The sequence below is a fragment of the Pyrgilauda ruficollis genome, unplaced genomic scaffold, assembly GCF_017590135.1.
Source record: "Pyrgilauda ruficollis isolate IOZ18807 unplaced genomic scaffold, ASM1759013v1 scaffold178, whole genome shotgun sequence".
Taxonomy (NCBI): Eukaryota; Metazoa; Chordata; class Aves; order Passeriformes; family Passeridae; genus Pyrgilauda; species Pyrgilauda ruficollis.
In genome coordinates this window covers 695,424-711,384 of record NW_024516764.1, presented here as the reverse complement: position 1 = coordinate 711,384, position 15,961 = coordinate 695,424, and the positions used below count along the sequence as shown (strand labels likewise).

General features: G+C 40.3%; 1 long non-coding RNA gene across 2 annotated transcripts; it reads right to left on the bottom strand.

The window, feature by feature from the left end:
* On the bottom strand, positions 1–15,961 carry LOC121351883. Of its 2 annotated transcripts, none has more exons than XR_005954854.1 (5): positions 15,668–15,961; positions 10,087–10,244; positions 8,189–8,308; positions 3,556–3,645; positions 1–36 (listed from the first exon to the last, which is right to left on the bottom strand). It is a non-coding gene; the product is annotated as an uncharacterized LOC121351883 (long non-coding RNA). The 2 variants fall into 2 exon arrangements; XR_005954853.1 differs by lacking the exon at positions 1–36 and adding an exon at positions 57–3,373.

The following is a 15,961-nucleotide window of genomic DNA, read 5'->3' as shown; positions in this document are numbered from 1 at the left end:
GAGGCACCCAGAGAGACGGAGACAAAATATGATTCTCTGGCAAAAGATTTTGAGAATATGGAAACTATAAGCCAGATTGAAATTAAAGCAAGCTTTGAGATACCTTAGTTACTGAACAACTGGAAAACAATAGTATGGCCGGCTGAAGGTAATCCCTATTTGATGAAACAATACCCTCTGCTTGCAGACAGGTCCAAGGGTCAGAGCAGACCCTACTAGCTTAGCAGAAGGGGTCCAAAGAGTAGTTTTTAGGGTTTAAAATGTAACACAGTATGGTAATGTAATGATTCTTATAGGCTGTATGTAAATGCTATAGGATTTGTATCTTGTATTAGACTGGTTAGTAAGAATTAGAATATTCAACACAGAAGAAGATTTATTGTATTGTAACAGGAACCATTCATACATTCTCTCTTCATTCTCTCTAACCTTTCTTTACCACGCTCTTGCATTCATTCTCTCTCTCTACCGCTCTCTTTACCTCTCTCTTTGGGGCCTGCTCCGAGCTGCGGCTGGCAGCTCCAAGCAGGGCCCCTGCACTCACGCCCTCTGCAATAAACCGCAAATCCCAAGACCTAGCTTCAGCAATCTCTCATCTGTGTTTGTCCCGACCGTCCTGACCCCCTTCAGCTTCTACAGGCAAGGATTTCTTTTTCTGTATTGCAACACCCTATTCTTCACTGAACACTCTCCAGACCTTCCCAACAAAGCCATAAACAACAATTTTTTAAAGAACATTCTTTTGGAGACAAAATAATAATAGAAAGTAGTAAAACCCCCTGTTATGATAAAGCAGCGATGTATTAACTCATACATACAATTTATATTAACTCACACATACTGGACATCCCATCATAGTAATTTTTTGTGCAATTTCCTCAAAAATGCTCAGTATAGAGCATACACATTCCTCTCAGAAAAGTATTTTAACAGCTTAAAAACATATCTATCTTGCACTAACCAGTGACTTGCTCCCTCAGTAATATGTCACATGACAGCACTGCTTTTCATATCCATATGAACATCATTTGTTCTTTCTGAAAAACTGATAGCCCCATCAACCATTTTTTCTGATCAACTTCCTAGGAAGTTAACCCTGGCTACTGCCAAAAACTACAGAATCAGTCATAGCCACATCCACGTGACAAATCTGCACACTCAAAAATCTAGTGGAATCTGTCTGTTCCCTCAGACATGTTTTTCACCTCACTGATTTCTGCTCTCATGAAACAGAACCCAAAGGGAACAAGCTGTTCTGCCACTATAGCATCCAGCCCAGTTAGATCACCCACATACATCTCACTGACATACCATGAAGAACAGCAACACAACACCTGCAGGTGGGGTTTTTTTGCCATGTCATATAACCATGCAGGTTACAGTCAGCCATCTACAGGCAACAGCCAGCCATCTCCTAGCAGTACTAGGAGTATCGAGGCTGGGCGTCCTCCAGCCAGGGAATAATGTGCTCAGACTCCATGATTCAGAGGACTGAACAAGTGCTTTATTAAGCTGTATTATATTACACTAATACTATACTAAACTGTACTATACTAAAGAAAAACCTGTGACCTTTTCCAGACAGTCACAACACAGCTTTGACCCAACTGGTCAATCAGTCCAAACAACCATCAGCAGAATCCAATTAACAAATCCCTTTCGGTAAACAATCTCCATAACACACTACACATGTACCCAACAACAGGAGCAGCAAATAGAGATAAGAATTGTTTTCATTCCCTTCTCTGAGCTTTCTCACTGCCTTTCCCAAGAAAAATCCTGGGAGAGAGAATTATGTCTCTCTGTTCAGAGAATGTGAATACTGCACTAGGAGGTCTCCTGATGATAACCAGAATCTAATCTCCCAATTCAAAAGACTGGGCCAGACAATGCCACTGGCTGGCTAAGGCTGCTGAAGAAGCATGCTGCTAAGCTATCACTGAATTATCCTCTATTTATACTCTTTAGGTGTCTAATCTTAGCTGCTAGTAAACAGCAACAAAGCAAATTAGCAGATGCATGAATCTTGAAGTACCCTGCCTAGAGAAAGGCCACTGACCCTAATGAACTAATGAAGCACACAGAACATTACCAGAAGATACGCCTCGCTACTTCTGAAGGAGTAAATTGACAAAGGAAAAACTCCAAACAATTCTCTTTCAGCTGAACAGAAGCAGGTGGAAATACGCTGCTTTGATATTCTTTGTATGAAACAGAGCTCTTCCACACAAACCCTTTACAAACCATTCTGCCAGCATGTTCTCCTTGTGTACTCATCTGCTTTTTCTGTTCACTCACCTGCTTTTCCAGGTTCACCAAAACCTACCAATGGCATGCCAATTTTATAGAAAGTTTGACAAAAATTACAAGCCACTTAAGAAAAACAAAGCATCTTAGAGATTGACCAACCTTCAACTGTATAAATGGAATCCAAAAGAAGGCTTATTAGAGACATTGCAGTAAACTCAATTAACCCTCCTTCAAAGAGCCTATCCGAGAATATAGTAGTACTTTTTGTTGTGTAGTCTCACATTCCCCACAACCTAGAATCATGCAGAAAGACAGAACATCCTCCAAAAAACCAAGGTCTACCAGAACTGTTAATGTCTCCCTAAAAATAATACAAATGGTGGAAACCACCAACTTCACCTACACAGACATCTTCTCCAGCCTACTGAGTTTACAGGAGGAAACAATTTATTTTCCCCTTATGGCAACAACTTTGGAATAGAACATCCTGAAGGACCAGCTTCTTTTCTCCCAAATCTAGTCAGGATGTAAATGATACACATTAATAAACCAAAATTGTTTAAAGAAAATGGATACAAACAAGGTTAGTATCCAAAAGACAAAGTTTGGAACACAACCTGTTCCACAGCAACATGTTATCAATTCCACACTGAATTTCATTGACAGGTCTTCCACAAGAAGGCCATGAGGGGCCTCAAGACTCTTCAGCAAGACTGACAAGTCTACATTTTTTTCTGGACATACTCCATTGCTCTAGACACAGCATCTTAGCAACTTGTTACTATATACAATTATGAATTGTTCACGTCAATCCTGCCTTTCTTGTGGAATCTAGCTACGCAGAACTAAAAGCTGTTTCACGTACACAAATATAACTGGAAAGTTTTTCACTGCCACCCCATACCAAGCTACTAATAATAATTTCATCTTAATCCACTTGCATCTACGCAATCACATTTTCACCCTTCCAATGAAACAGGAGTCACGTTGTACAGAAGACCATGTGAAGACTACATATTAGGTTAGGCTAAAAAGGCAAAATATTAGTGTGACATCTTAAACACTGATGTTCAGGGTTGTATCCTTAAAGACTGAAAATGGTAACTGAAGTCCTCACAACCACCTGCATTACAGGGAAAAACAAAGAGGAAATGTAAGATTATTCCCTTACTAACAGCACTTAGAAAACAAATATTAAAGCTATTTTTTTCCATTAAAAAGCTGCATTCAAATTTCTGAAAACTGTCAAATTCAGCAACTCCACACAACACATTTATCCAGAATTTGTGTGATAAACATACATACCTTCCTTTTGCCCACAGGGTCCCAAGGAGAGACATCACTCCATGAAGTATTACAAAAGTAGTTTTCACCTGCATCAACACTTTTAAGATTCTAAAAGTAAAATAAAAACAAGAAATGAAAATGAGGCAGTCTGTTCTGAATATAAGGAAATTGTCAATAGGAAATAAGGAAAAATAAAAAAGAAAAATCCACACAAACAGAGGATAACTTGGAAGTCTCTAAATTCCATTCAAAGAGTTACTTCTTTGACCAGCTTTGATTTATTTTACCTCAAATATTTGTTCATGTGACTGCCTAATAACAGAGTAGGAATTCTGAACATTTCATAGTTACTGAAAATAATATTGGGAGTGAAAATATTTACACTTGAATTCCACTGCTTCCAGCCAAGTTCACAGTGAACACTCGAAGTATTTTTCCTCTCTACCTTCCTCCTCCTTCACTGGTAATATTTCATTGCTTAGTTCATTGCTTTATTAACTTACCACTACAGTTTACTTTGCAACAGGTTTTAGTATTAAATCTGCATAACACTGTTACACTTCTAACTTGGAAAAACAAAACATTCACAAAAGCTGATTTTCAAGAGCTGCTTTTCCTGAAGCTACAAAAGCACAGTATTACTGTGTCTACAACTGCGTCAGGGAAAGCAACTGTCCTTACAGCCTTCTTTTAATAATCCCATCAGAGCAGTTCACATCCCTCAAGCCAAAGCCAGCTACTATCCTAAAAATACTAAGTTCATCTCCAGATTTCTGAGACCCACACATATTTAAATACAAACTTAATGGGAGAAAAAAAAAAAAAAACAAACAAAAAGAAACCCCTCAAACCCTCAAGCTATATTCCCATTTACTAGGGATTTCTGAAGACCCTAAACTAGATTCAACAGCACACCCAGAATGCCTTGGATGGAACACAGGCTACAAATCCAGGCTTTACCCACAGAAAACTTGTATCTCCTCCCCTCACATTCTTCCTTTTCACAAATCCCTCTTCACTCAAAACTCTGAAGATACTTAGAGAAGGCATGATTTTCACCTCTTCACCAACCCCACTGCAACAGCAGAAGCAGATAAATAACATTTAAGACCAGTTCACTTTACAAAAGGAGTGGAATTCATAAACTTATTAGTTTGTGTTACGTAAAATTTAGCAGCCACACAGAATAAAGTCAGCAACAAGGAGCAACAAAGTTTCAACAATCAAAAAAATACTTAATCCTACTGAATGCATGCTCTGTCTGCACTAGGCTCTTGTCCATTTGCACTGTGCAAATATGACCATTCCTACATGTTCAGCAGATTACAGTAAGCCAGAACATCATGCCAGTGAAAATTTGATTTTAACTTCATTATTCAAGAATTTAGAAAAAAGTAGCAACTGAGTTTGCAATACACTTTTCAACCATCAAGTATGCTCAGAGAAACCAGAAAAGCTCAGGGCAACAATAAACAAATCCCCTACAATCTAATCAACCCTAGACACTGAATGAGTCATGTATTTGCCCTTCAACCAACCAACCAAAAAAAAAAAACCAAAAAAAAAAACCAACGGAACAAACAAAAAAAACCAAACAATTACAAACCACAAAACCCCCAGGAACCTTAGAAAGTACCCTTTCATGCAACAAGAGAAATCCCAGAATTTTAGTGAACTATTTCTGATAGAGAAAATGAAGAGACTTGAGACTTACTAAAACTTTTTCAGACGAACACGCTGGAGTGAATCACACACTGTAAAAAAGTTTTTTAAAGTTATGGCTTATCTGAAGCATGTTTTGGTTTTGGTTTGAGTGACAGGCTCCTACACTTACACACCAGATCCCCACAAGCCAAACACAGGAAATACAACTCGATAATTTTGCTGAAATGACTATTTCCTACAGAGGAATATCTACTAATAAAAATAACCATTCTTATCAATACAACTCCTCAGTGGTGCAAATGGCTGTTGAACACTTGCTTTAAACAAAGATCTACTAATTAGTTATGACCTTTCCACATTACTCACTTCCAGGAGGGGATGAAAGCAGGCAAAGGGAAAGGAACAAAGTCCACTGAGAAGCCTGACTAATCCTTATGCATAACAGGTATTTTTAAGTTGAAGAGAAAAACATTTTTAAACTAAGAACTGTTCTTCCCTCTGTATTAAAACTACAACGGTTTTCCTTAACAAAAACATAAAAAGCTAAGAGTTTAAATGAAGACACAGAATCATAGAACAGCATCATGGAATGGTTTGGGTTGGAAAGTATCCTATACATCACCTAGTTCCGGCCCGCCCCCCCCCCCCTCATGGGCAGGGATGCCACTCACTAAACCAGGTTGCCCAGGGCCACATCCAACCTGGCCTTAAACACTGCCAGGGATGGGGCATCCACAGCTCCTCTGGGCAACTGTACCAGTGCCTCAGCCCCCTCTGAATAAAGAATTTATTCCTAACATTTAATCTAAACCTATGCTCTTCCGGTTTAAACCACTGCTGCCCCTTGTCCTGTCCCTATCTGTCTGTATCAAAAGTCCCTCTCCCTCCTTTTTATGAGCCCCCTTCTGGTACTGAATGGCTGCAATAAAGTCTCCCCAAAGCCTTCTCTTCTCCAGGCTGAAAACCCCAGCTCTCTCAGGATGTCTTCAGCTTCAGAGCAGAAGTGCTCCAGCCCTCCAATCACCTTCACGGCCCTAAAGATCACAGTAGGTTAGAGAAGCTAAAACAGTTTATTAAAGAAAAACCTCTGACCTTACAGTGTACTTAAACACAATACTTGGAGAATCAAACTAGTACTCCAGCCAAAATGCTCATGTTTTCTTCCTAGCAGAGATCAATTAGCCTAAAAACTAATCCTGTATGACTAGTAATGTCATGGATTGACACTGGCACAGTGCCAGTGCCTCCATGAGAGGTGTATTCCTACAGAGAGGTACTAGTCATACATTACATTCCTTCATCTTCCTCACTAACTATTGTCCATTTTCGTGCCTTATTACAATAGCGCAAGACCAGATTCAGGTCATGTTTGTAGCATATCATATTTCAATTCATTTCTTGTCCAGCCCCTTCATAAAGAGTCCAAAAATCCATCTCAATATTTGAGAAAACAAGCTTTAGGTGCTTCTCACTAGGGGTTTTCAAGGTGCCTTCAATCTCAGGCCTTCTAAGTTTTATTAAAACCCCACACATCCCATGCTACCAAAAAGAAATACCACCATCATATGAACCAAGTACAGATCAAGCTATACTGCTAAAGTTGCACCAAAACCAGCCCCAGATTACCCAGAAAAAACAAACTGAAGTTATCAACTTGGTTGAGCGAGAATTATTTGCAAAAAGAAAAACCTAATACAGTATTTTTTGGCCCTAATCTCATAGAGGTTTTTCTACAGTGGAAATGTTTGCTGGGTTTCCCACCACCATTTTTTACTTAAAAATGAAGCAAAACCTACTAAATGCGCATTAAACCAAAAACCCAACCAAATACAAAACAACTTATTACTTATTTGTCATGAAGTTCATGCAACAATCAAAGAGACCACAAGCAATTTCATACTAAAAACCTGCCACCATCAAAACATTCCTGCTTCCAATGGTCAAGACAGACTAAGCTCCTGAGTTACAAGTGTGATTACAGAATATTAACAAAATAAAAACAGCAAGTAAATGGAAATTAATAGACATTATGATTTTCCTTGAGCTATTACAATATTTAGATATATACAAAACTGTTCAACCGCAGTAACAAAGAAGGTTCCAAAATAAGTCATGCATGTGGTCTTGAACATTTTTTTTCCAATTATTTATAGAGCTTCAGAAAGAAACCACCACAAAAGACATAACAGCACCCTCACAGGGTGTTATATCTACTTTAGTACTGCCATACAGAAGCAATCAACCTCTTGTCAATGTGAAGGCGTGAATGTATTCAACAACCAAAAAAGCCTGTGCACCAGCTCACTGAAACGCTCTATTGTTAAGAAATGGAGTTACATTGCTGTGTTTGCACCTTTTCTGGTATTGGGCTGCCAATCTGATGGTGTGCATTCTTCCTGACTGATGCACAAATTTCCTTCTCAAAGTGGCAACAGTGGTACAAGGTTTATTTTAATCACCCAGTACACCTGCATATACTTTTTAAGATACGGAACCAAACTACAATTTGGTAAGACCATTTTGGTATTTTTCACCAGACACAAAGTTTAAAGGCTTATCCATTTTCAGAAACGCAGATGATTTGTATGTCCCTTCAGAAGCTTGCCCTTAGTATGTGATGGGATGTCTTTGAGGAGACTCAAGTCCTCATCTGCTTGAAATCTTAAAAGAATTGAAAAAAGTTGCTGCATTGCACACAAATAACAATTCATTATTCTATGGTAATTTTTTCCTAAAGCTGTACTGTTTCTTTCTGTTGAAACATTACTAACAGAATATGAGGCGCCATCTATGACACATCTTGTTAAGAAATACACCTTCTTGCACTGTTAAATACTAACACACTAAATTCATGCCCTGGGTATGAGCAGCCAGTAACCCCTGATGTGATGTAAGGACCAAAAATCTGTTATATATACACCAGAAAATGAAATATTTGTCAGGAGTTTACACTTCAGATTGGTTTACATTCTTTCAAATACTTTACCTTCAACAACTCCCTGCAGCTGTCAAGCCCAAGATCCACAAGAATGTCCTTCACCTTTTTTCGAGCCTTCCTTATATTATCAAGGTTTTGAACAGGAATTTGAAACATTTTGCACTTTTCCTGGGGGGAAAAAAAAACCACAACAACCAAAAAATAAAGCAAAGGAAAAAAAAAAAAAAAAAAAGAAAAAAAAAAAAAAAAAAAAAAGAAGAGGAAAAATAAAAAGGAATGAAAAAATGGACTAAATACTTGAACACAGGTACTAGCATTTAAGCGTGTTAAAATAAGAACTATAATCTGGAAAGTCAGAGAATAGAAATATTTAGGTTAGAAAAGACCTCTAAGATCATAGAGTTCAAACATTAACCCATCACAGTCACTACCCATGCTTCTCATCACTACACCTACGTGTCTTAAATACCTCCAGAAATAGGAACTGAACTACTTCCCTTGCCAGCCCATTCTAGTGCTTGGCAACCCTTTTCCTGAAGAAGTTTTTCCTAATATCCAATTTTAACCTTCCCTGGTGCAACTTGCTCCTTTCCTGTCACTTGTTACTTGGGGGAAGAGACCAACCCCCACCTGGCTACAGCCTCCTTTCAGCTGTAGAGTAATAAGGTCTCCCCTGAGCCTCCTTTTCTCCAGGCTAAACACCCCCAGCTGCCTCAGTTACTCTTCACTAGACTTGTGCTCCAGATCCATCCCCAGCTTCACTGCCCTTCTCTGAACTCACTCCTGCTCCTCAATGTCTTTCCTGTACTGAGGGGCACAAACTAGACACAGCACTTAAGGTGAGGTCTCACCAGTGCCGAGCACAGGGTCATCACTGCCCCAGTCCGGCTGGACACACTCTTGCTGATATGGGCCAGGATGCCATTTCTTAAATATGAAACCCCAAAATCCTTAAGCCAAAGAAGTGGGCTCATTAGCATTTCCCAAGTAGAACAGTTGACTGATTTTAAAGGAAACAGAATGTAATGGGAGGGGGGGGGAATCTTTATATTTCTTCTATCTACAGAAAATTCCAAATTTTTCTTTCAGATCTCCTTGTATCTACATGGCAGGAACAATGATTTTGTAGGGTTTTTGTAAAAGAACATGAACTCCAGAATTTTATTAAGTTCTATTCAGAAAATTATTATCATATCATTTAAGGAGAAATTGCACACCTTTCACCTTAAATTTCAGCATCAAGATGAGAAGTCTTTTTGATAATTTTGTTTGCTATCAACCATTTACATGCTTAAAATATGATTGCTAGTAAAATCTAGATTTCCTGCAAAAGCTTCTACTTTTGCAAACTTGTAAGGTATCTCCATAGGCTCAGCTTTAGAAGTAAAAAAAAGCTCAGTCTTCGTCAACTCCTTCCTAGATTACAGCAAGATTAGACTGAGCTTTAAGAAACTACAATGGACACAGAATGCAAAACCTAACCCTAAGCCTGCACTGAAAAAGGTCACTGGAAGCTTCTCCAGTATTTGGTGCTTAAATAGATGACAAAGGATCCAGGAGCATTTGCAACATCTTAGTTCTTATCGCTAAACAATTCATCCATTCAGGACACACCTGAACAAGAAAAAGAAAAAAAAAAATAGAGGAAATCTCCAAACAGTACTTCAGTACATACAGTCTCAAATGTCTTGAAAAGCTGTACTTTACCAAAAAAAGCAAGCTCCCTGCCAACATGAAAGCTCTACTTTGAATGATAGGACTTTCATGCAAATAGCTGCAAAATCCCTCTGCACATAAGACACTAACTAAAAGCTAAGGCTCAAAAAAACCCCAAAACCCACAAACCATATAAAAAACGTTCCAGCCTGTATGTAACCACCCCAAACCTTAATTTATGTACAAAACATACAGTTGAAGCATTTATGATTAAAATTCAAACAACTCACATACTATTCTTTGCTTCTTCTCCCCTGAAAGGAAAGGTGTGTAGAGAGAAATGGAGAGAGAACCCCATTTGACAGATGCTAGTCTTGTTTTCTAATGTTTTTTATCACCAAGTCCAGAAGACATTCTGATACCATCAGGGTGGGTGTAGAACAGGAACCTATACAGAATGGAATAAATCAGAGTAACCGGTCTGGCATTCTCTCAAAATGCAATGAGCAAAAATTTGACATAAAATACTCTTTTTAAAGTCATCAGGAATTTGCAGAGTCCCTAGTTAAAGCTTTAAGATCAGTCCCTCTATGACAGCAGGTTATGCACATCAACCCCACAGTCCAGTGTGGGTAACAACAGAGCTGACTGGACACCACCATGCCCAGTGGTGATCAGCCAGAAGGAAATATGGTTCAATACATTAGGCTCCAATGGAAACAGTTTCCCCATCTCAGTCTTCCAACTCATACACTGATGCTCCAGAAGAAGGTGATGCAGGCATTTCTTGAAGTATGTCTAGCTCACAAATAAGAAACAGTCAATAGAGCATATGTACCCTATGTACCCCAACAGTTCTCTTAATCAGTAATCATTCTGAAATTATTAATGCAGAAGAAATAAAATTATTAATTACCCTTAAATTATTTATCCAGGAGAAAGAAAAACACAATAAAACCTCCACCATACCAGAAAAATCTTGAATAGAAGTTATTTTCCAGTGTTCAAAAAGTTGGTCTTCAATCCAAAGGCCACTACGTGCAATCACATGCAATGTTATTCAGTAGGTATTTAAACAACATTCTTGGAAGTATGGATCTTAAAGGATCTCACACCAGAACCACAAAATAGTATGGGTTGGAACGGATCTTAAAGATCATCTAGCTCCAGACCTACTCCCATGGGCAGGGACACCTCCCATTAGACCAGACTGCTCAAAGTCCCATGCAACCCGGCCTAGCACATTTCCAGGGATGGGGCATCCACAGATGCTCTGGAAAACCTCTGCCAGCGCCTCACCACCCTCACGGTTAAGAATTTCTTCCTAATATCCAAGCTAAATCTACCCTCTTGGAGTCTCTCTATCCATTAGACCCCATCATAAAGGTCACAAAAGATCAACCTTCTAAGCTTATTCCCTCAAGTCCTCAGTTTAATTCCTTGATTATTATGAAATCTATTATCCACATTTTTCACACTAATAATTTTTCTTTTATTTTGGACATTCCTCAAGGTTTAGTTTGCACTTTGGTTCCATGAATTTGTTGGTCCACATTCCATTCTTAATCAGCAAATTCAACACGAAAGGACTGCAGTTAAACTGAACAAGGGTTACCAAGAGTCTTTGTCGTATTACTGTGCTGCCTGTCTAAAAGACAAAAATTTATCCATCACAGCTTTTAATTGTTGTTTCCAAAAAACCTGATCATCCACTGAGCTTTCAGACTAGTGCCACGTCTTAAACAGAACCAAGTCAAGTTTTTAGCAAAATAAAAGAATAATTTTAGAGCTGATGTCTCAAATTCAGTTCTAAGAAGGCCATCCAACTCTTGCTCAGGCATTTTAGCCATTGAGCTATTCCTATTTGTTGCTTGTTCAGCTAACATCTCCATAATGATATACCCAGTGGAGCTTTATTCAACACTATGGGTTTGTTTCATTTCTGTATTTGTTACCATAGATTGTAACACCCAACTAACTACATTTGACTTTCCAAAGATCACAAATGCAACTCTTCCCCCAGCAGTACTGCAGTATTTTAAGACTAGCCTAAAAGACAAGGTAACAGTCTGCACAGTATCTGTACTGGTAGACAAAGACACCAGTTTTTCAAGTAACTACATTTTACTATTATTTCTCTGCATTACAAAAAAAAAAAAAAAGGGGGGAAACACTAACACTGCACCTCTTCAAAGTGAGAAGTCATCACAAAATGCTAAATTCCTATTCATTCTACTTCTCTAGAAACATTCTCATTCACCTTGGAAGGAACCTCGAGGACACCCAGTCCAGCTTCCTATAAGCAAGCTCAATCATTAATTGCAGCCAGGGCACTCTGTTTTGGCCAGTCAGGTTTGGCAGCCCCCCTGAACAACCTCCTCCAGTGGCAGACTGTGTTCACATCGAGAGCTTTATTCCTTACATGAAATCAGCACCACTTTTGTTTGTGTTCCTACAGGAAGTAGGCATTTGCAAGCAAATGAAAATGGAGTTGGTATGGAGCTGGCAAAAGGAAGATGCACATATGTGCCTTCAAAGGGCATGCAAATAATTCCTGCAAAATCCAGGCATTTCTAGAGTTTTCAGGAAAAGAGGAATGTTTGAAGATCCACAGAGAAAACAGCTGTAATGTAACCCGTTTAGACACCAGGTAATCTGTACAGAAGCAAGATCTCCAGATGCGTTCCTAAGTGGTCGGTCTTCACTTGCTTGTTGCTCAAAGAACTGCTTTAGGCAGGGAAATTATGAAAGACTAATGGAACTTAGTCCTTTCATAGTATCTGCCTTGGAAACTGAATCATTCTTAAGTTATTGTAACTTTTATCTAGTAACTGTCATTAGTAACTGAGAAAGAGATTTTTGTAATCTCTTTCGTCTTTTCATAAGGTTTGTACCTTCTATAGGGCCTTTATAAAAATGTACAGGTTGGAAATATTTGGATTGGAGTATTTTGAAAGGTTTGTTTACCAACTTGTATTTCAGCAGTTTTCAGAACTGACAAGCACCAATACAAAATTATGTTGCGGCTGGAATATTGCTAGTGAAGTCCAGGCTAAGGAAGCAAAAAGGGCCTTTGCATGGTATCCACAGATGTTTAATTCAGCCACACGGTGAGATGTTCAGGGTCCAAGGCACACTCATGAGGGGAGTCCTGGTTTCTCCCTCTCCCCAGAGGCAGGGGCTGAACCGTGCTCTTGGGCAGTACAAAGATGAGGGCCAATAGGAGAATAGGGAGAGAGTGGCTGAGGGACATAGTAACAGGGGAAGGAGCCAATGGGGTCCCAACAGCCCCTGAGGAAAGCCTCTTGTATCTCCCCAACCCAGGGAATGCCTCCCAGGGTCCCCAAAAATTATTTTCATTATAGTAAATTAGAAATTGACAATTCAGTATTAGTTCAGAAAACAATAAAAACTGCTTCATTCCTGAAAGCAGAATGAACGCATGTAATCTATTTTCAAGAACCCAAGGAACAAGAACACTGGATGGCAGAGAGCAGCTAGGAGGACAGGTGCACTAAGAAACTGCCTAGAAGAATGAGAGTTTGGCTCGGTCATACCAAATTTTACCCTCACCAATTTTATTTTGTTTCTGGTAAGCCTGCACATCCTCTAAGAAGTCACACCTGAGTATCTGCTCAACCACACATTACATGGTCAGTTCCATTTCCTGGACTCTTATCTCTGCCTTCTGAAAGAGACCTAACCAGATTTACAAGTACATCAGCACCATCAAAGCTTATCCAACCTATGCAGGGAGAGGGAAGAAAGCTTCCTAAAGAAAAAGTTGATTAAATAGAATGGATGCTATTCTTGTTCATTGTTTAATCTGTTATAATTTAAAATATATTCTAATAAAACTTACAAAGAGCAGTTCTGGTCAAAGTAGTTTATCTTCTTATATCCAAATTTCTATCCAACAGCAACTTAACAGAAATCTCAAGTAAGAAAAAAAATTAACTCTTCTTTGTCCAGCTACATCAGAAACCTCCAGGCATTTCAAATCACAGATCTCTTAAGAGTCGCAATAATTCTGCGCTTTTCATGGCTATAAATCACATACCTGTTAAAAAGGTCACCCTGCCCAACACCAAGACAACCATCATTCAACAGCTGCTAACACACAATGAAGAGCAGCAAGATATGTGATGGTATAGACTGAGATGCAGCACAACCTGCATCTTACCTAACGTATCAAATTTAGATCACTAAATACAGCTACTGTGGTTTAAACAACTATTGTGATGGTTCATTAACACACTACCAAGTCCCTGCTATCCAAGACTGGTGAGAAGAAGCTAAGGGACACTACACCATTTAAACTCCTGGAGCCTTCCTAAAGCACTAACTCACACAATACTTTGACTCCCTTGGGAGTCCCTTCTGGGCACTGGCCAGAACCCGAATCCAGCACAATCCAAGCTCATCCTAGGTGATGTAAGCATCTGACGGAGCCCACTCAAATCCTGCAGGATTTGTCAGCCCCATGTGTATGTGAGCAGAAGACTCGGCTATTCCAGGGGGAAGTACCACTGCATTTGTGCTGCACTCATCAGCCTGGTGTGACCAGAAGACTTTGCACATTACAAATGCACACAACAGTCCACAGCACAGACAATCCAGAACCTTAACAAGTCAGAAAGGGGACAGAACTGAACCCCCCCAGGTTTCAGAGGAACTAAAGTGTTCAAACACAAACCAGCTCCACCAGCACTCAGTAAGACTTAGCCCAACTCCAGGAATTCCCAATGGAAAAACATAAGATATACCAAAATTGTGTGTGCTCTTGTTTCTAAAGATTTGCTGTAATTTGTGGGGGATGTTGTTTTTCACAAAACCTCCATGAAATAAACGACATAAATTACTACAGCTTATCATATACACTCTACCTTATAATAAGTCTTATTGCAGATTACCATATTCTTTATTTCTTACCCAGTTCCTCTAAATATTGTGCTAAAGAAACTAAATTTTTTTAATTAAAATTAAAGATTAAGTTTATTAAAAGGAGCACTAGGATTTCTAGAATATATTCAATATCCCAGGAATGTTTTTAAGTATTTAATTATAGCTCTTTACAACTGTTTTTAACAAACACAGATTTTTGTTTGACAGAAGACTGTTAAGGACAACATCCAATTCCTCCCAAGTAATTAACCCATCGAAACATTATCTGCTGAAAGTGAGTTGTTCATAACTTTGACAGTACAGGACTCTGGACCGCTGCAACAGGAGTTACACACGTGTCTTTTATTCTGTTTACAAACCAGGACAACTGGAATTCCCCATTACCTGCTCTCGACCACAAAGCAAGCACATTCAAATGGTTTTCACGGCTTACATTGTGTGAGTTGTGTTTGTTTACATTATTCATAAACTTTCTTTCTAAATGTATGCACTGCTGAGGCACCACAAGGATATTCAACGTAATTTTGCGTCCCATTAACTGGTTCCATTAACCGGTGATGAAGTGCTGCTTCTGTACGTGTGCCACTCCTGTCCCTGCCGCAGTTTGCCACAAAACAATTCAAACCAAAACAATTCATTAAAAGCAATTCAAATTATTAATCCAGACTTCAAAGCAAGCTATTAAGTTGGCTCCTTAGACACTCCATCGCTGAAGTGCGACCTAGAATTAAATCACCAACACTCAAGACGGGCGGTGATAACGAGCTGCTCACAGCCCGCAGCAGCGGCGAGGCAGCGGGGGAGCACCCCCGCGTAAAACGCCTCGCCCGACGGGGCCACGCCGGACCCGTCCCGTCCCTCCCCGCCCGCTCGGGGAAGCCGCTCTGAGCTCGCAGCGCCCTCCGAGCCGAAATCGCGCAGCCACCGGGGCGTTCACCGCCCTCCGCCCCGCCCCGCCGCACGTACCCGGCCGGGCTGCAGGCGGAGCCCCCGCCGCTCTGCTGCTGCTCCTCCTCCTGGCTCTTGCTCCCGCTCCTCCTCCTCCTGCGGCCACCGCCGCCGCAGTCCCGCACCGCCGCCACCCGCCGCTCACGGCTCCGGCTCTGCCCCCGGCGCTGCCCGGTGCCACCGCTCCCGCGGCCCCGCCTCCCGGCCTGGCGGCGGCGCCGCGCTCAATGCGCGCCCCGAGGGGGCGGCGGCATGGCCGGAGCTCCGCGCGCGCCTCGCCCCGCGCGCGCCTCCCTCAGCGCCCGCCGCCCG